The following is a 20997-nucleotide window of genomic DNA, read 5'->3' on the forward strand; positions in this document are numbered from 1 at the left end:
CGTCCCTTTTTTTCAATCCTTTTTCAAATGACGGAGAAAACTACTGTTTTTTACGGGGTTTATGTTCTGCCGCGAGTGACGGTCACACTTGCAACTCGGAAGCGGGTTTATTGGTTGCCATGGCAAAGTTTCACTCTGCTCACCAGCATGGAAGTAACGTAATGCCATGTTCGTCATCATTCGTGTTGGTTGGTCGTTGGATAATAGACCAGAGAGGCATCAAGCTGCCATTTTGTGGAATACTTGAGGAATACGGTGGAAGGCTACAGTAGTGTTTGGATAGTGCTGAGCGTGGCTGTTAGTATTTGAACAGTACTGTGGAGTGTAGTCTATTATTTCACGGTAATTCTTGCTGTAATTCTTACTATATTTATCCTCTATTCTGACTTGATTTCTTGATTGTCTCTCTTGATTCTGCCTTGCATCCTTAGGCTTCGGTAATAACACCATAAGTCATCCTATCTGAATATTTGAACGAACCCTGTGCCTTTCTCCTCTGTTGTTGATTCCGAAAATCCGTAACCGATATGATCAGAATTTAGGGAGGGACACTTCATTTTTCCAATACATCTACGTGGTTAAGTTACCTGTTCCCGGTATGTATGAGACTCGGACTCTCCTTTATTTGAATGATATTATGCAATATTTCTTTCATACATGATTGTCTTCACAATCTATGATTCCGGTGATTAAAGTCGTATAACGGAACATTAGCTGGAAATTCTTTAGAGTCAGTGGCTGCGTTTTTACACGTTTGAGAGTTGGTGCCTTTTGCTACGGCCGCTATGAAACGAACTACCCTTAGAAAATCATCGTTCAAAACTTAAAGATGAGATTATCCAAAGTGTCTCAGACTGCCATTCAGCTCAAGCCCAGGCTCGATTTGCAGGGTGAGCACCAATCGACGTGTCTGAGATTGCTTCTGAATGTGAGGCCGGGCTGAGTGCAGACAAATTTAGGGAGAAATTCGGAGAGCAATACCGATGGACAGGCCAGGTTCAGTTCGCAGAGAGAGCACTATTTACGTAACTTCAGTGCGATCCTCGACCTCATACTACTGCTGGAAGTTCTTCAAACTGGGATTGTATCTGTATCTTTGAAAGGCAACATCTGCTTTACATATAGATCGAAAACGGACATCTTTTTTACAATTTTGACGCAAAGATTCATCACTTTGAAATTCAGTGAGTCTTCCTGGAGATCAACAATATCTGTACCGAGTGAGTTGGTCACCGGAAACCTGAAATGTGTTAAACAACTTGTAAGGAAACAAAACACTCCAAAATAACAGAAAAAACAAAACAAAAATGTAAAGTGTTCAGATAATCCTTCAGTATTAAATGGTGTACCGACCCAACTGTATATGGCCATATATTATGGAATATACGGTCTAACGATTTAGTTGCCACAGATGCCCTATCATTACAATTTTTACCTCTACTACCTCAATGTTTTCGTCTTTCAGAAGCAGGTTTAAAGTCTTTACTTGCTTTTACCACAGTTTCAACTTTTCTATTAATGCTGTCAGCTTCTTTGTTATTCCAATCACAGTGTGATCGTGGCCTTGCATTGAGGTGTTCAACTCATCAGGTTCTGCAAATATATCTGAAAGATAAGCTAATATCCACTTTTGGTTAGAGAACCGGGAAGTCAAAGGATAATTATTTCCAGGCAATCTTCTTGAAGGACATTTCTACAAGTCAACCACCTGACCTCTGATACAACAAAGGGTGTGGGTAGAGCACATTTCTGGCTAAAGATTCTGTTGTTAAGTGAGCTTGCTTTTATAAAATTCGTGACCTGGACAATCTGTTGCCAAACAAGATCCTAGTCCTCTGACATTCTCTTGAAACAGGATTTGCGGTGTAGAAAAGGTAATGAAACACTTCCTTTATTCTTGTCCTAAATATTGATGGCGCATCGTGAGTACAGAAGCTTTGGCAATGATTGCACACAAAAAAAAAACCTTCTTCTTTAAGAAACGAGCCCGTTAAATTAAGAGCGTCTGCTCGTGTAGTAGTGGTAGTGAATGAATGGCAAAGAAATAATCATCTTCTATTTCAACAAATCCAGCATAGCGTATGAGGGCTATGAGTTATGTTTCTTAAAAATCGAAATACTAATATCAAATGATACCATTCATAAACATGCCTATGATATGCCAATTGATATTAAGAAACAAGTGATTTCAGCCATAAAAACTAGCGGAATGTTTAGCCTATAACTGGACGAAACGACAGATGTAAGTGTAACTCTCATTAAAAATATCTTCTTTATACTGAAGCTTAGACATGTTTGGAGATTTTGTAAATCACAAAATGATAATATCACAACAATGTGGTAAGTATCCTAATAATTCAGCACTGATAAAGCTATTTGCTTTTACGTCGCACCGACACAGATAGGTCTTATGGCGACGATGGGACAGGAAAGGCCTAGGAATAGGAAGGAAGCGGCCGTGGCCTTAAGTAAGATACAGCCCCAGCATTTGCCTGGAGTGAAAATGGGAAACCACGGAAAACCATCTTCAGGGCTGCCGACAGTGGGGTTCGAACGTACTATCTCCCGGATGCGAGCTCACAGCTGCGCGCCCCTAACCGCACGGCCAACTCGCCTGGTACTGATAAAGCATCACATACAAAAACACAACGGTTTGGTTATTACGAGAAGTATAACATTAAAAATACTGTCTATTACCAGAGCGCAGGGAGACAAGAAATTGAAAGAAATAAAAATAAGGCAATACAAGTAAAGTGTTGTTAGATCTCTTTAATTTTCCTTATTTTTCATAATATATAGTTTCTGAACTGTTTTATAATTTCAAAATTACCTACTTTAATGAAAATGTACAAAATATATATTTTGGGAGACTACTGCGTCCCACATGTTAAGAGCCTCTGCTTTAGGAGATCGCCATTTAACCACCTGTTACCACAGGAAAGGCGTAGTGGATGCACTCTACAGCACCCAAATACAGATTGGAGGCAGTGAGGGTATTTCCTCTCAAGGATGCGGATCGGGATGGGATAGGCTACGATTTGTACGACGGTGGTAGTGACCTTAAGTTAAATATCAATTTCCTGGATTTGAAGCAGGGAATAACGGGAAACCACACTGAGGATGACCAAGTATGTTTTCATGAGGCCGAGTGCACTTCGTTCCAGGTCTCACACATATTTCTTAAATTTCCGGCAGAACTGGGAAGGAAATCTGTGGCCTTCGGGACCAGAGTCTCAATGCGTACCACCGAACACGAAGGTGGCGATAAAACTTAATCAAACCAGAGAGGTCACTCGATTCTAAATCTGTAAATTTAAAACAGAAAAATAGATGCCTAAAACAGAAAATAACTAGGTATATTTTAAATAATTATATATATATATATTTCCACCTCAGAAGCTCCGAAAAAGTTTTTAAATATCGTGTTGTTATTCTAAATTAACATATTTTGCCGTCCTGCTTCATGGCTAAATGTTTAGCATGTTGGCCTTTGGTCACAAGGGTCCCTGATTCGATTCACGGCAGGGTCGGGAATTTTAATCATCATTGGTTAATTTCTCTGGAACGGGGGCTGGGTGTATGTGTCGTCTACATCACCATTTCATCCTCATTACGACGCGAAGTGTCATCGGACACTCCTGGCACTAAAAGCCATACGTAATTTCATTTCAACATATTTTGTCTACCTTCGTAGACTACTGTATGCTATTTGGTCGGAAAGAACATTGCGTCGTTTCAGGATCTTTGAAGGACAGCCCTTGCTTATCTATAAAGTCTGAATAGATCGTATTGTAGAAACTGAAACAATTTCTCGTGGATTCATCATAGCAGAAGATGGTAAAAATTAAAACGAAACTGGTTTTTCGAGCTTAGAATTTGATTGAAATTATAGTTATTATGGTTTTAAATGTTGTTAAAACCTGACAGTAAGTCTGGGTTTCATATTCGATTTTATTTGCTCGAGAAGCGTTATCACTCCTGTAAGAAATATTCGGTATTTTATCATTAATGCTGATTTGTTTCACAATTGTAATACTTCTCAGCCAGTCAGTTAAGTCAATTGTCTAAATGAAGATGTAATTTAGTTTTTATTAGTTGTTGATTGTCGTATTTCTGACTTTGTTAATACTTCTCTAATGCATAGAATAGGTAAAAGGGGATATACGTGAGGTTCCTAGACATAACGTGATGTGACAGTCTAGTGGCACAGACACTAGATACTAAACAAGGCGTCCGTGGTTCGAATTTCGGCCAATACATTGGAATGTTCAAAAATCATGTCCCTTTGATCTGAATTCTACGTAAAACTGTAGGGACAATAGCCACGACATGAACAGTTTCGTAAAACTACTAGTTTGCATGCCTAATTGACTGCTTGTTTGTTTCCTAGACGTAAACTTTATATCGAAAGAGACGTCCGTATATTTTGACTGGAAGGATTTCACTTCTTTCATTAAAGCAGTAAGCGTCGCGACCTCCTCCTAGGAAGTGTATGGCTGTTATCGCGCATCAGGCGGCGATAGCGCGACATCGGTGTAGCAAGTGAGTTTTTAATGATCTTGGAGCCCGATACTACAACATGAGGTAAGGCTATTACTGGAGCGCTAGTTCAACTACAAGTAGCATTAAGGCTGATAAGTGGCAACATCTGAAATACATTTGGTGACTAATACTCATGACCTCGTCAACATAATGGAATGTGAATAATTCTACTACAGTCATTCAGTAACCGGAAAGGAACTGCTGGAGAATTCGTTGGCATTCGGAAATAAGCAAAATATCTACCTTTCGAACTAAACATAAAACTGAAATATAAGCAGTGTTTCTTGTATCATGGTGTGCTTGGTTCACCCGGAAGGATGTGTGTAGGAAATACTGCAAGTCCATTCAACAACTGTTATACCATGCCGCCATATAAAGATCTATAGTGACAGTGTTTACCCGACAAAGTACCTCAACACTAGGTCACCCAGTATTTCAATTTATCTTCCATTTGGCAGAGTAAGATGAGTGGCTCAGACGGTCCAGCGTAGGTCTTCTGAGCACAAGTTGGTAGGTTCGTGCCCGGTTCAGTCAGGTGGTGTTTAAAGGTGCTCAAATAAGTCAGTGTTGTATCGATAGATTTATCTGCACGTAAATGAATTCCAGTGGGACAGATTTCCAGAACATAATTTTCTCTGAAAACCACAGAAGTAGTCGGTGGGAGATAAAACTCATAACGTTATTAAAATGAAATGTTGATACGCTGGGAGCCTGAATGGCATCAAATCCATATGCATGAGCTCTGTAACTGAGACATAACTGTTCTTTTTCTTAGTTAAATAGTATGTACAGTTGACTGGCCATGTCACACCTTATCAAATTGGTCTATTAGGATCCAGGAGGTCTGTGAATGGTATATTTTCCATTACTTCTGCTCCAGAATACAGCCAGTTTGTGATCATATCTTTTTGAAATGAGCCACTTATCCAATATTTGAACAGGCCAACTAACTCCGTATGTATCAGGAAAATGTGTTCCACTTATTTACTGGATTTTAACAGATATAATTTGGTCTCCATTTCTTATATGTGTATTCGGGTGTAATAATTTAAAAAACTAAATGCTGAAAATAAGTAGAAATATATTTTAAATCCGCTTGTAAAATCCAAAGCATTGTATGGGGCATTGGAAAAGGTAGGATAACTAGATGTAATAGGTAATCAATTCTGAAAAATAATATTGGGTCTACCAGAACGTGCAGTTAATAGTGAAGTTATAATTCTATGTGAAGTATACAAAGCAGATATATCTAAAAATGAATGAAACATTGGTTAAGATTAAGAAGGGGAAACTGGAAAGAAGTATTGAAATTAGCATACCAACATCAGTTGAGACATCTAAATGATGATTTCTTGCTAATCAAAGTATGCTAGATAGAATGTGAATGGGAGACTGTTGGGATGAAGAGATTCGCAACGAAGATGAGAAGCTGAGTAAGGAAGTATCGAATAGAGAGGAAGGTACTGAGAATCGACGATCATGTCAGAAGGAAGATTAAAATAACGTTATTAGAATTCTTCGAAACTATCCAAAAATCTATACAGTATATATAAAATAACTTGTCCTGAATGACTGACTGACTGACTGACTGACTGACTGACTGACTGACAGAATGATTCATCTTCGCCGAGCCAAAACTACTGGACATAAAGAAATGAAATTTTGAGGATACATTCATATTAAGATGAGGTGCTCGCTAAAGATGGCAAAGATTTAGGGACTCAACTGACCGGGTGGATTGCCTGGACCTAGACCGGGAAGTACGAAATCGATTGCTGGAAAGAAAGATTGAAAAATGGGAGGAAACTTGCCGTAATCTATTGGAAAACGAGTCTGATCGCGAATTATGGCGGATTCTCTCAGAAAACGAGTTAGATCGCGAATTTTGTCGGATTATATATAAAACGTTAAGCATTCAATTATAGATTTCATCATAATACCGTAGCGATGCACGGGTATCTTGCTACTTGTCATTAAAGAAATAAAGACTTATGAATAAGAGAAATAAAATGTACAATGTGATGGCTAATGGGTATATAAAATATTAAGGGTCAAAGAGAGAAATATGGCGAAAATCGGTTTATTCTGTGGAGAAACAATCGAAGAGACACAGCAATTCTGAGTATGTAGGGAGACTGACTTACTTATAGTTTAACAATTGGGTTGAAAATATAAAATAAAAAAGGAAAGAAAGAATTTTTTTTCTAGTTGCTTTACGTCGCACAGACACAGATAGGTCTTATGGCGACGATGGGACAGGGAAGGGCTAGGAGTGAGAAGGAAGCGGCAGTGGCCTTAATTAAGGTACAGCCCCAGCATTTGCCTGGTGTGAAAATGGGAAACCACGGAAAACCATTTTCAGGGCTGCCGACAGTGGGGTTCGAACCTACTATCTCCCGAATACTGGATACTGGCCGCACTTAAGCGACTGCAGCTATCGAGCTCGGTGAAAGAAAGAAAGAAGCAGTTCCATACAATTGTAAAATTATTACATAAAGAGTAAATTGCACCAGAAAGAACAGGAAACATTGTCTATATTAAAAATATGTGGCAAAATAAAATAAGCACTAACTTAAACATTGAAACTTAGGGTAAATATTGGCCTAGAATATAACGCAGTGTTTAACATCTAGGACAAGAAAGTGAAAAAGGTGATGATTTGTAGAATGGGTATAAACATTATTAGGTTTAAGTATAATTAAGATCTGAATTAACAATTTACCTAAGAATATTTGCCTGATTTGTTGAGGCGCCTGGCCTTCTGACCCCAACTTGGCAGGTTCGATCCTGTCTCAGTCCGGTGGTATTTGAAGGTGCTAAAATATGCCAGCCTCATGTCGGTAGATTTATTGGCACGTAAAAGAACTTTTGCGGAACTAAATTTCGGCACCTAGACGTCTCCGAAAACCGTAAAGGTAGTGGGACGTTAAGGCAATAACATTACTACGATCTCACTGAAATTCGAAAGTCTCGCATTTCCGAGGAGAAGAAACACATCTCTCCTGCATCTTGAATAGGACGTGACGGATACGATGGGGAAAGTATTAGTAGGGTTATTATTTAGAGTTGGCACAGTAAGCAACTGCGAATGCTATATGTTTTTACTTTTAAAGTTGTAGTATCACGTACGGTACCGAGGAAATATAGTATCAGTCCATCACCGGTTGATGTGTTACCTGAAATACTACTACTATCAGCAACATCAATGGGGGTGAAAGACATGTAAGATTCAAATTTTATTCACTTCAAAGGATGTTCTGACTAAGGTCTGAAACTTAAATGCTAAACAATGGGCATACACTGTTAATTTAAAGGAATAGAGTAGCAGCGCAGAGGCCAGGAACATCGACTCAACGAGACACGAGGGGGACGCCATATGCTGAAGAAGGCATTAAGTTCCAACTGGAAGGAGGAAACTTTGTGAATGAAATAATATATTATTGCGATATGAGCAGCTCAGTCTATGGAATATGTTTTATGAAGAACTTAGAGGCTTACTTTTTAAGCCATTGACAATCAAGCGATTCACTGGAATTAGGAAACGTATTTTTATAAACATTTCCATGATATATAAGCAATAAAGTGTAACTTTCTCAGATTTCAATATAAGGGATGACGTCAATACTTCTACTTCATGCCACAATCCGAAATTCCCAAAGTCATTGTGATTAAATTAAACAAAGCCGAACCTAACTAAAACAATATGTCACAGAATTATTGTACCCCTTTTTCGTATTTTAACTTACTTTCATGTATTGTATTGTAGTAAATAAATTTACTCTTATCTCTAATGATAGAAAATCCGTTGCTCGAAAACCTTCGTAACAATCCTATATTTCAAATTATTAACATGTATCATATGTACATTATACCCAGGCCGGTATTTATTAATAGTAATCATTAATGTGTATCATTTGTATGTAGTGTTCCTACGTTTAGTTTTGTAACGTAATGTTGTTCAGTAGCCTGCTGTGTAGCAAAGGACAGATACAAGAAGTATTGGATTAGGGTAATCTATTTTGTGAATAGTCTGCTAGTGCCAGAAATAACGAAGGAAAGGTAGTTGGAATGTGAACATATCTTATCTTCTGAGAAAGTGTTATTTACCGGGATTTGATAACTATATATTTACCTCGAGCACGTCTGACTTCCTTTCAGAATAACTGACATTTCAGGGGTCACTTTGAAGAAGATGTAAGGTAGTGGTACTTGATCCATACTTCATTAAGAGCTGTCGTGTATTCGTTCACCACCCCACCTCCCCCCCAGTCATGGTGTCCACGCGAGGACAACTTGAAAAAATTAGTCATAGTTGAGTCCTGTAAATTAATTTCAATCCCATCTGGTGCAACTACGTAAGTAGGTCAACCAGAGTTTTGCAGGGAGAACGGTCAGTCCTGTACTTGTTTGAAATAAAGTAAATATATAATTCATTACAAGTTCTCGTATGCTGGTATTAAAAAAAAACAAATCACTCATTTACAAATTGTACGTGTTCAATAGTTACATATGTTGAACGCATTATTCATCTTTTTCAAGACAACAAGCCGGCCCTGCGGTGTAGGGGTAGCGTGCCTACCTCTTACCCGGAGACCCGGGTTCGATTCCCGGCCAGGTGAGGGATTTTTACCTGGATCTGAGGGCTGGTTTGAGGTCCACTCAGCCTACGTGATTACAATTGAGGAGCTATCTGATGGTGAGATAGCGGCCCCGGTCTAGAAAGCCAAGAATAACGGCCATGGTCCTTCGGGGCTGTTGCGTCATGGGGTTTGGTTCGCTTTAAGACAGCAAGAGAGTAAAGAGGAAGAAGTTAGACAAGCCAAGTGTGAGTCAGCCTGCTGTTCTATTGGAACTCTTTATATGATGCTCAAGAACTGAGAAAGAGATTTCGTACTCGTGTGAGCATCCGACTCCTTGGCTGAATGGACAGCGTACTAGCCTTCGATTCACAGCACTCTGGGTTCGATTCCAGGTTATCAAGCTACAAATGATGGGTAAAGTACAAGAAAACCGTAATTGGGCTGGATTACACTTACCTGAGAAATATTTTTCTCATTTACAATTACATAATGCTTTTTCAAGAAGTAATTACAATTACTTCACAGAACGTCAGTCTTACGGAAATCATTGATCTTCTCATGGGGCTGGAATGATACGAAAGTTTGCAACGAAAAATAAGTAACTTCGGTTTGTTTGTTGTATTTTTAGCATAGGAACATTATGTGGATAAGTGGGAACAAACATGATACCCGTAATTTTATTGACTTTTCGCATTTCAAATAAGTTTTCACCTGCTTTAAAAAATAATTGGTTCTTGAAATTCTCATCGCTAAGCCTAGACCTCTAGGAGGAAGTGTATCTTTGCATTTGCTGAAAAGACGCTCTACAGAGGAAATGAAGGAACACTCGAGTTCAATTTTAAGAATATTCCCAGGAGTGGTGAATACTGTAGGATAACTTTGATTTCGTTGGAAGTACTGCAGAGGTAAGATTGCTTGTAAATCTGTTTCTGAGTTTGCAAGAACAACATCATCATCTGCATATTGTAGTTCAATAATGGACGTGGATATTTTGGTTTTGGCTCGCAGTCTACAGTCCTGTAATATATTTCTACTCCATTTCGTAGTTTTCCATCAACAAGGTGAAGTACGGTACTGTATAATCCCAACAATTATTGAGAACAAGTGGGAGCTATTGCACTTCCAATACTGTGACCGAATTGGACGATGAAGGTCAGTAGCTTCCCAAGTGTCAGTTTTAATTTGACATTTCTTCATTTTTGCTATTCGCTTTACGTCGCACCGACACAGATAGGTCTTATGGCGACGATGGGATAGGAAAGGCCTAGGAATGGGAAGGAAGCTGCCGTGGCCTTCACTAACGTACAGCTCCAGCATTTGCCTGGTGTGAAAATGGGAAACCACAGAAAACCGTCTTCAGGGCTGCCGACAGTGGGGTTCGAACCCACTATCTCCCGGATGCAAGCTCACAGCTGCGCGCCCCTAACTGCACGGCCAACTCACCCGGTGACATTTCTTCATGTAGGATTATCAAGTGCAGTAGCTTCCCAATTGTATGTTTTAATTTGACATTTCTTTGTAACGCGTCTGTACAATTACTTCGGGCCATAGAGTTGAGTCTGTAGCAACACGTGCACTGAAGTCTCTCAAGAGAATTATTTTATCATCTTTGGGTATTTTTTGTCAGAAGCATGTCGAGTTGGAAATATAATGTTTCTTTTTCATCATCCTCATCATCTTCATCACCACAAATGAGAGGGGAATATGCACTGATTATTGTAACTCGTTGTTTATTGGTGACCTTGAGGCGTAAGCTTAAGGGCCTTTCGTTTATGCCAGAAGGTATTTCATCAAGGCGAGGAACAAGTTTGTTCGCAATGGTAAAACTAACACCATGAATGCGGATCTAATGACAATCCTTTCCTTTCCTTTCCAAAAATAAGAGTTACTGCCTCCTTGCTTGTTAATTTGCCCCTTCGCCTCGTCTTCTAGTTTCACTCAGAGCTGCAATATCGATGTTAAGTATTTTTAATTCACGAGACACAATAGCTGTTCGTCTTTCTCGTCGATAATCTGTATTATTGTCCATTGAAGTACGGATGTTTCAAGTCATCTTACGCAGCACAAGAGTTGCTTTACAGCTTCTACTGAAGCAAAAAGGCGATTACACATTCGTCGCCTGAGCCATCCGACTACACAATCCTGCTCGCGTCGCAACTCCCCGATCGCCTCAGGACTGGCAGTGGTATGTTTATCTTAACTAACTTCTGCAGAAGTCGCCTGTGCATGATATTTCTTAGCGTGGGAATGCTACTGCACATCAGCAGTCATATGTTCATGAACCTATTCCCTGTGGCATAAAAGTTACGACGGCTGTCGTTTCTGAAACTGCTGCAGACTTTGTCCGCATTCCCCGTCAGATTAGCTTCAGTTGCTCCCGCGTCTGGTCCGCCGTTAAGGACTTTCTATGCTATGTGACCACCATGCAGTATACCTTCTACTCTTAGAATCCGAGCACTGCCATCCGCATTCTTCTGAAGTCCATTTCGTCCACTGCAAATACCATTCACTACTCGCAGATCGAACTGTGTTAGGGTCCTCCATTTATGACTCCTGTGGAGAGGGTGTCCCAGAATTTTAAAGGCCCTAGGAACTGGGTTATTTGTTGGTTGGCGGATATGAAGATCCTCCCTATAGGAAAACCCCTTTCCGCCACATGGGGACGCGCTCTCAAGGGTACAGCTTCCCCTGGTAACTCATTGGAAGGTAACTCCACCCACAAAGGCTGAGGTTATTTGCTACTACATACGAGAGGATAGTGATATGCGTGCTAGCACAACGTGGTAAGAGTTTGAGGACATGTCTTCACAATAAGGTCGAACGAAGGACAGCTCCGGGGTTTTAGGACGTGAGTCTTCGAAACCAGTCAAGGAAGCACCGATCTACTGGAGTGAGTAACCACCCATTTCAAAGACGGGAAGTAAATGGAAAGAAATAGATATTAGGGCTGATGTGATACATACAGAAATATTGTAACCTAGCAAATGTACCCGTGCTTCGCTACGGTATTCTACATTCGAGGATGATTGTAACTTCTAACTGTATTCCGCTAATATCCCGCAGAATGACCGCTTTACATCTCTCTTTCTTCCTACCAAACGAACTACCACGAGTTTACAGGAATGATTACGAATATGGCAATATGATACTTCCCAGGTGGTAAGCAGTCAGAGACGTTGCCATGGTAACCTGCAGGTTCGTTGTCGGTCTGTCGGTCATTCAATGCAGAGCGTTAGACCGGCAGGAAGTAGTAAGATTCTCCGTCATTTAAAGAGTAAGCGAAATAATGTACATAACAAAAGTTGTTTATAATGAAGGGACTTTCACAAATAGTCCATGGATTTTACAGAAAATCAATAGCATAAGAGAAAATGGAAGATGAACGTTCTGGTTTTCCTATAAGCCACCCTCTATTCAGAGATTTTTATATCATATGCATATAAAAACCTTCCCCGGGATGAGCATACTCTAAATATGAAAATTGGTCAAGATCTATCAAGCCGTTTCGCAGTGATGGTGGAACAAACAGACAAACTAAAGGGTAAGGGGTAAGGGTTACTCCGCCCGAAGGCAGGTACAAACCTCAGTAGAGGTGTTCCTGAGCCGGAGTTTACGTGCGGTAGAAAAAGACAGACACGAAATATTAAAACGCACAGATGCGGCATTGAGTTGACTTAAATCGGATAAATATCTGCAACATTGGCAAAACAAACGAAATTACAGACATTATTGTAAATTCTCATTGGTAAAATGTAAATATGCTTTAATTTGGTTGTTTGTTCATGTTAGAGTCAGAAAGTTAGTTAAAGTCATTCCTGGTAGCCTTGTCTACACGCTTACATTGTTTGCAGGGGTTATTAGGCAAGACCCAATCAACAGAGTAGGCCTACCAGTTTTACACCTTTTATGAACACTACCATCACTTATTTATGTTCTAAATTGAGGGATCGTATGGTGATCTCTATCGCAAATTTACCTGCACTTTCGGCAAATTATAAATTATGATTATCATTTATTTATTTATATTGCTTCAAATTTTATTTCTTTAGATGCCACCAAGTGATAATTACATTCAGTTGTGGTACAAGTATTAATATCAATGTTCTTAATGCTAAAATTGGCGCCCAATAATCGAGCAGGTATATTTTTTGTGAAGTTGCAATTAACGCCTATTAGTGGAACTAATAAATCGTGAAGTAGAAACGAAAGGCTTACATACAGCACTGGTGAAAATACTGGTTCTGCAGTAGTACAAGTGAAAAAGTTACCTTTATCATCGTTTAATTTGTTTTCATGCGAAATATATCGATTATTAGAATGTAAAGATTACAGTTTTAATTCAAGAAGTAAATTAAGATTTAAATTGCATTTTGGAAGAAGTAACGATTACAAATAAAAATTACTAAAAATTACAAGCAATTAAGTTACTTTTACTAAATTACGTCCGAATTCCGCATTTTAGATTATTTGATCCAGTCAGTAGTATATTTGTAATTGATATTATTTTTTTTGTAGCTAAGTATTTTCGCTGTTTTTACCTGTCAACAAGTTTCCTATCTTCAGAAACATGTTTTCAGTTGTCGATACCGTAAGGCCTACCCTAGCATCAGGACTAGATTCCTGAATCGTCGGACACGACCGGAGATCTACAGTATTAACTTGAATTATGTCAGTGATATTTTTCTTGCGAAAACTAAGGAAATGTGTTAGGAAACCTCAAATAAAATCTGCTTACTATGCTTTCTTTCATTCAAATCTACAGTATGGAAGAATAATATTGGGGAATTCCACGGGGGCTCAGAATGTCTTGATATGGGAAAAGAAAGCGATCAGGTGCATAAAGGGAATTTCAGATAAGCAATCATGTAGGGCCGTTTCTTAAGAACCGGGAAAAATGACTCTTCCCACACTGTATATTTACCAATGCACATTATGTAAAACGTGATTAATTGCCCATTAAGGAAGGAGGTACATCAACATAATTCAAGAAGAAGAAATTATATAGACACTCGTCATGTTAGATTGAAGTTAACGATCATGAATGATACTCTTTAACGAGCTCCCATTGGAATGAGGAGATATGTCTGTGAAATCTTTTCAATAGACTCGAAAAATATGGCTGATGGGAAACACCATTTACAGTATAGAGGAATTCGAAGAAAAATGGGTGAACCTCCATATAAATGAGTAAATATGTGTTAATATGTGTGTAAATATATAGATATTGAACCCTTGGGCCATAAGGTCATGGGTTCAACATATTATTTGTAGTATAGCATAACATAGTTAGCACAGTGAAAATTGAATGAAGGGAGTGAATGATGTTAGTATATGTACTGTCATGATTTTTAAGAGCATATTTTTTAATAGATTGTTGGAATTTTATCTATTGCAGTGCACATTGTATAAAGGCAATAAATTCTGTTCTATTCCAATTTTAGTTAAATGTTATATTTAATTGGAAGTTTATCTTGCTGGCACTCAACAGTTCAACCTATCTTGTTCGTCATCACAGCTTGGTATGTTTTTGTATCCAACTATTCTATTTCATAGTTCAATGACTGTCCTGAAGTTATTCCCTGTCGGCTTGCTCGCCATATTTCATTTCAGCGTTGGTAATCCAGCACGAGGAGTGATGAATTCATATTCCTTCACTTGATCGTCGATATTGTGTTACCTTAGTTACCCCAGATCTATTGTCTCTATAAACAGTGGCTCTATTCAAACATCACTCAACTTCTCTGTATTCAGATTTCCCTCAGTGAAGAGACAGTAAACTCTACTGGAGATTCTTCTACAAAGGAATGAAAGGAGGGAATAAGTGTGAAAAGCTTCATTGTGTTAAAGTACTGGAGTTGCCAGTGTATGACTTGCTTAGGATACGGAATTTATACATCAAGCAAGAAAGCAGTGCACAAAGTTCGTTCACAGCTCGTATTGCAGATAGTTATACACACTTTTAGGCAATAAAATTTATCGATCCCTAAATGCAGCTTGCTGCTACACAGTCATTAATACTGAGCGAGTGCCTGCGCTGTTTGTGTCACGTAGCTGCCAGCCTGCATTAGGAAAATAGTGGGTTCGGGCCCTATTGCCAGCAGCCTTGAAGTTGGTTGTACCTTAACTAAGGCCACGGATGATCCCTTCCCGATCCTAGTTCTTTCCTGTCCCATCGTCGCCAGAAGATCTATTTGTCTCAGTACGACGTAAAGCCAATTGTAATAATCAATCAATCAATCAATCAATCAATCAATCAATCAATCAATCAATCAATCAATCAATCAATCAATCAATCAATCAATCAATCAATCAATCAATCAATCAATCAATCAATCAATCAATCAATCAATCAATCAATCAATCAATCAATCAATCAATCAATCAATCAATCAATCAATCAATCAATCAGTCAATCAGTCAGTCAATCAATCAATCAATCAATCAATCAATCAATCAATCAATCAATCAATCAATCAATCAATCAATCAATCAATCAATCAATCAATCAATCAATCAATCAATCAATCAATCAATCAATCAATCAATCAATCAATCAATCAATCAATCAATCAATCAATCAATCAATCAATCAATCAATCAATCAATCAATCAATCAATCAATCAATAAATAAATAAATAAATAAATAAATAAATAAATAAATAAATAAATAAATAAATAAATAAATAAATAAATAAATAAATAAATAAATAAATAAACAAACAAACAAACAAACAAACAAACAAACAAACAATCAATCAATCAATCAATCAATCAATCAATAAATAAATAAATAAATAAATAAATAAATAAATAAATCAATCAATCAATCAATCAATCTTGGTGAAGTGTTTCTCACCTCGTGCTCGGTATGAAACTGTGTTTAGAAGCTATATTTTCCGGATTTCTACCAAAAGTTAAAATAACACGCGATCCTTAATCCATCAATATGTAAAGAAAATATCAAGTTATTTACACAACAATAACAACAACATCAACAATAAAAACAATAATACATCTTCATTATAGTCTATTATGCCTTCAGTGATCGGTCTGCAAGCCTATATGAACTAACTGAGCGCCTCTACAATCCTCTATTTGTAACTAGCTCTGTGTCGTTTAGATCAGGGATTTCAAAATAGTAAGGGCATGAGAGCCACATAGAAATCCTTAGGCATGATCGCGGGCCGGTTTGTAATAATAGACCAATTAAGGTAAATTCTGCAAATAGAACAGGGATACTAGTATGAAATAATATGCTTAGTTCAACTGAAATGAAAGTGTGATAATTTTAATTGATTTTAACACTATTTTGCAATTGCATAAGAGAGAGAAATTTGGGTTTTAAATTTTTAAACATAAACAATCTACTCAAATCACGTGAATACTTAAAAAGTGGAAATAACATTAAAGTATTAATTCGTTCAGACATTGGACTATAAGGGGTATCAATATTAATACATTTTTGAATGAGCTGCAAAATATTTTTTTTGTAAATTTTCTTGACATTATTTCTCTTAAAGTGCTGTCGCTGGCCGCAAATTATGACTTCATGGGCCGCCACTTGGAAAACCGTAGTTTAGATCCATATCTCTTATGTTTAAATAGAAACCGTGTCTAATATCGCCGCCTTAGTCTCCCCCTACTTCTCTTACCCTCCATAACCGATTCCATTATCCTTCTAGGTAACCTATCCTCCTCCATTGGCATCACATTATCCCACCACCGAAGCCGATTTATATCTACCACTTCATCCACCGAGTTCATTCCTAAATGAGCGTTTATCCCTCCATTTCGAGTACACTCTTGGCGTTGTTCCCACCTTGTTTGTACCAGCAATCATTCTCGCTACTCTCATGAATGTTTCCTCCGTCTTATGAATAAGATATCCTAAGTCTACCCAGCTTCCACTGCTGAATAGCAAAGTCGGACTGAAAACAAATTATTATACCGTTTTCTTCCCACTTTTGACTTGGAACCTCAGTTAGCACTCCCTCAAGTGAAGAAGATGAAGAAGGGAGAGATTTGTGGAGGTGAAAAGTATATAAACGTATGGGTTGTAGAAAAACTGATGCGCAGTGGAAAATTCCTAATAAGAAAACTACAACTCTCATATTCGTAAGAACCTTGTGTGTGGGGGGCGTAGAATGCTTGTTATAAGAGGTGACTAAGAGGATCCTCAACTTGGGAGCGTTGGTTTGCAACCACGGGGCCGCTAGTCGAACCTGTCATTGCCCCTACTTACTTGCGTCAGGCTCCTCACTTTCTCTTGGTCAGCTCTTGTTCTCTTCTGACATGGACGGTATTAGGAATACGAGACCCAGGGAGTCTTTCATTGTTACGCCCTTAATTCCCCTTCCCTTTGTTTCACCATTTTTAATAAGAAACTGTCGGACATTTTACCGTTTTTATTCTTATTAGTGTCTTAGGATAACTGCCTAGTTGTACTGCCTCCTAAAAGTATACCCGCCGCCACCGCCGCCGCCACCACCACCACCACCACCACCACCAGAGTTGATATATATCTAGCTGGTATACCTAGAATATAAAACGAATAATTTATTATTATTATTATTATTATTATTATTATTATTATTATTATTATTATTATTATTATTATTATTATTATTATTATTATTATTATTATTATTATTATTATTATTATTATTATTATTATTATTATTATTTACGGCCATTTGAGGAGCACGTTATGCAACAGTCACACATTACTGGAAGCCTTCTTTGCAGCCCAAAATCTTTGCATTCTCCCTCAGGCAGCCTGTCTTCTTACCGCTGTCCATCCCCTATTCACTTTCTGTTCGTCATGGAAGCCTCTGAAGCTGTCGAACATTGATCTATACTTTGTTCGGTTTAAGATGTCATCCCGATTTAATCCAGACTGCTCAAGATCCTTTCTTACCTCCCTGAACCATTTGTCGGAAACTGAAACGAATAAACAATAACAGTCTCCTAGAATACCATGCCCGGGGGCTCTTCAACTTGGGAGCGTGGGTTGGTGACCACGGGGCGATTAGCTGAGTCCTGGTATTGCTTCCACTTATTTATGTCAGGCTCCTTACCTTCATCTATCCTATCCGACCTCCTTTGATCAACTCTTGTTCTTTTACGACCCCGACGGTACTACGTTTGCGAATCATAGAGAGTCTTTCATTTTCAAGCCCTTCGTATCCCCTTGTCTTTCTTTGGCCGATACCTTCATTTTTCGAAGTGTCGGACCCGTTCTGTTTTCCCCCTTTTAATAGAGGATGGTTTTCCATTTGCACTTCCTCGTAAGACAATAACCACCACCTAGAATACCAGCATACCTTTATTAAAACTTGTAATGATCCATCATATCACCAGTGCGTGGCACTGTTCTAATGTACACTGTCCCCTTTTGTACCACACTTCAGAAAGTTAACATCTTGTCTAAATAACACCGTCTTGTTACTGCTGGAAGCAACTTACTCATTGAGATGGTAATTATAATTCGAACAACGCTTCCTGCACATTTGCCTTCTCTTTGATGTGGTATTTCCAAGATTTCCTTTTGATTTGCTCATACGCAGTGCATAGGAGAACTGCAAGAGGCTGTAATAACCCGACTCCATCTACTCTAAGCATACCTGCTTTGCAGATACGACCACTTTTCACATACTAGCAACATTGAAGATAGCTGTGGTTATGGGAAGAAGCGATTTATTTGTAAGAAGACTGTGTTGGCGAGTTCGTATACAGAGTGCAATAAATATTTAGCACGCAAGACATTGCATTATTCATGACTCTTTAACACTGACGGAATCCACAATGGCTGTTTGTTGACGGTAACATCTGCTTTGTTCCAATGACTTCTGTATTATTTTTAAAAAACAATCACTCCACCTTCATTTCTCTTCTGCCTCTTTCACTTCCGTTTCCTCGGCTGCAAAACCCTTTCAATTCTGACAGAAGATCTTGTTTGGTATTGTTCTCCGCTATCTGGCAGCAAGTAGAGTCCTTGAAATAAGGAGTTTTGTTTTGAGCTCGATCTTAAACTGCAAAAAGTTCAAGGAGCATAGAAGAAAACAGTTGCGTAACTTTAAGTTACACATCCGTTAAAAACTTCTCTTTGTGGTACAGAACTAAATCTACCGAAGTTATTACACAGTTACGTATATTGGTTAAGAGAAATTCTTTAAAAATATCTGATAAATCAATAACGATCTTGAGATTTCAGTAACAAGTCGTATCCAGGATATGTTTTTATTTCGTAAATGTAGTCCAGGTGGTATGGTATGTGGCATCTTAATCGTCAATAGCGATTGCAGCGGGTCTTCTAGAAACCATTTGCACTTACATACTACGATCCTAGAAACGCACGAACATTCGTTTTCATTGGTCAGCTTTGAAAGACGCCCTTTCCACGTCGTGGGCGTGAATTTATTCGCACCACTTCATCTACTAGATGCGTTAAAACGTGTTCAGCGTTACAAAATTTTGTAAATGTAGGATACATGTGACCTAAGAAACGGTGTCTTATTGTACTACAGTATGTAATGTCCGATGGAAATTAGCAAATAAAAAAGTACGCTTCAACCCAGGATCGAACCCTCGACCTCCTGCATGCTAACCCAAAACTCTACCCTCTGCACCAACTGTACAGCACGACTATTAAGTGCTGACAGAGGTAGTAACCCTACACGTGGTTACAGTGTTGCTAGATTGCCACTCTTCAACGTCCTTTTTCTCCCGGATATACTCGCAGGGCGAACTTTTGTGAGATATTTTTTTTTTACTGCTGGCATGTGAGGAGTCGTGCTGCGACGCCCGAGTGCGCGAATTTCGCTTCATTCTGTATAGTTGACTTGCTCCCTTATTTATTAAGGAAAGTTAGAACGCTAGAAATTCAAAATTATTTGGAGATTTACAAACCACAAAATAATTTATTTCCTAGGGTATTTCTTGTTATAAAACCCTATCATGAAAATATATTTTTTAAAGTATTTCTTCTCCTTCACTCTTTTTCCCACATCTTCGTAGGGTCATGGGTGTAAACTCTATCGCATATGAGGACTTGGCTCCGTTTTACGGTCGGATGGCTTACCCAATGCCAACACTGTGTGGAGAGATAGAGGTAAGTGCATTAATGCATATTTATGTGATTGTTGATAATATGATTTATGTGTGTACATTAACAATTGTGTAATTATTAAGAGAAACACGAGTATCCAGTCCCCGCGGCACATGAACTAAACAGGCGCGGCTAAAATCCTTGATCCGGACGGAAATACGCCCCAATAAACCGAAGGCTATGATGCTCACCATCCATTCAAGGAGCCGAAAGATTTAAAAAGAAGCCTTACTGAGTGAAAATTACTACATTTTTTGACGTTCTTACAGTATTTCTACTGTAATACCATCAGACAGGCTGCATTTTACATTGATTTGAACACTAAACTTCATTCCGTTGGTAGCATTGATATAAAAAAGTTTGTCTGACTAGAGTTCTATACTTGGTTTTAAAATCAGAGTTTGGTTGTGTGAGTTTTCATCTTAACTAACTTCGATATCTATTTATAGAGTTTGATAGTTCACATTTAATGTGTCCCGAGACCCTACAAACTACTTAGCTGATAATACTGAAATGTTTGAAGAAATCTAAAATAATTAAGGGAAGCGACTCACCCTAAATCACAAATAAAATAAAAAAAACTCATTTACTTCTTACTTTAGAATCACTATTATCTGTAATTATCTACAAATTTCGTATAATTTAAGTTTTGTATACTTAAAAAATGATAAAATACTCTAAATATGTCCCAGTTCTAACGTTGTACGTTTAGAATTACAGGGACATAAGCTAGCAACTACTATATAATACACACATAATTAATCTCC

Source organism: Anabrus simplex, chromosome 1 (genome assembly GCF_040414725.1).
Source record: "Anabrus simplex isolate iqAnaSimp1 chromosome 1, ASM4041472v1, whole genome shotgun sequence".
NCBI classification, from domain to species: domain Eukaryota; kingdom Metazoa; phylum Arthropoda; class Insecta; order Orthoptera; family Tettigoniidae; genus Anabrus; species Anabrus simplex.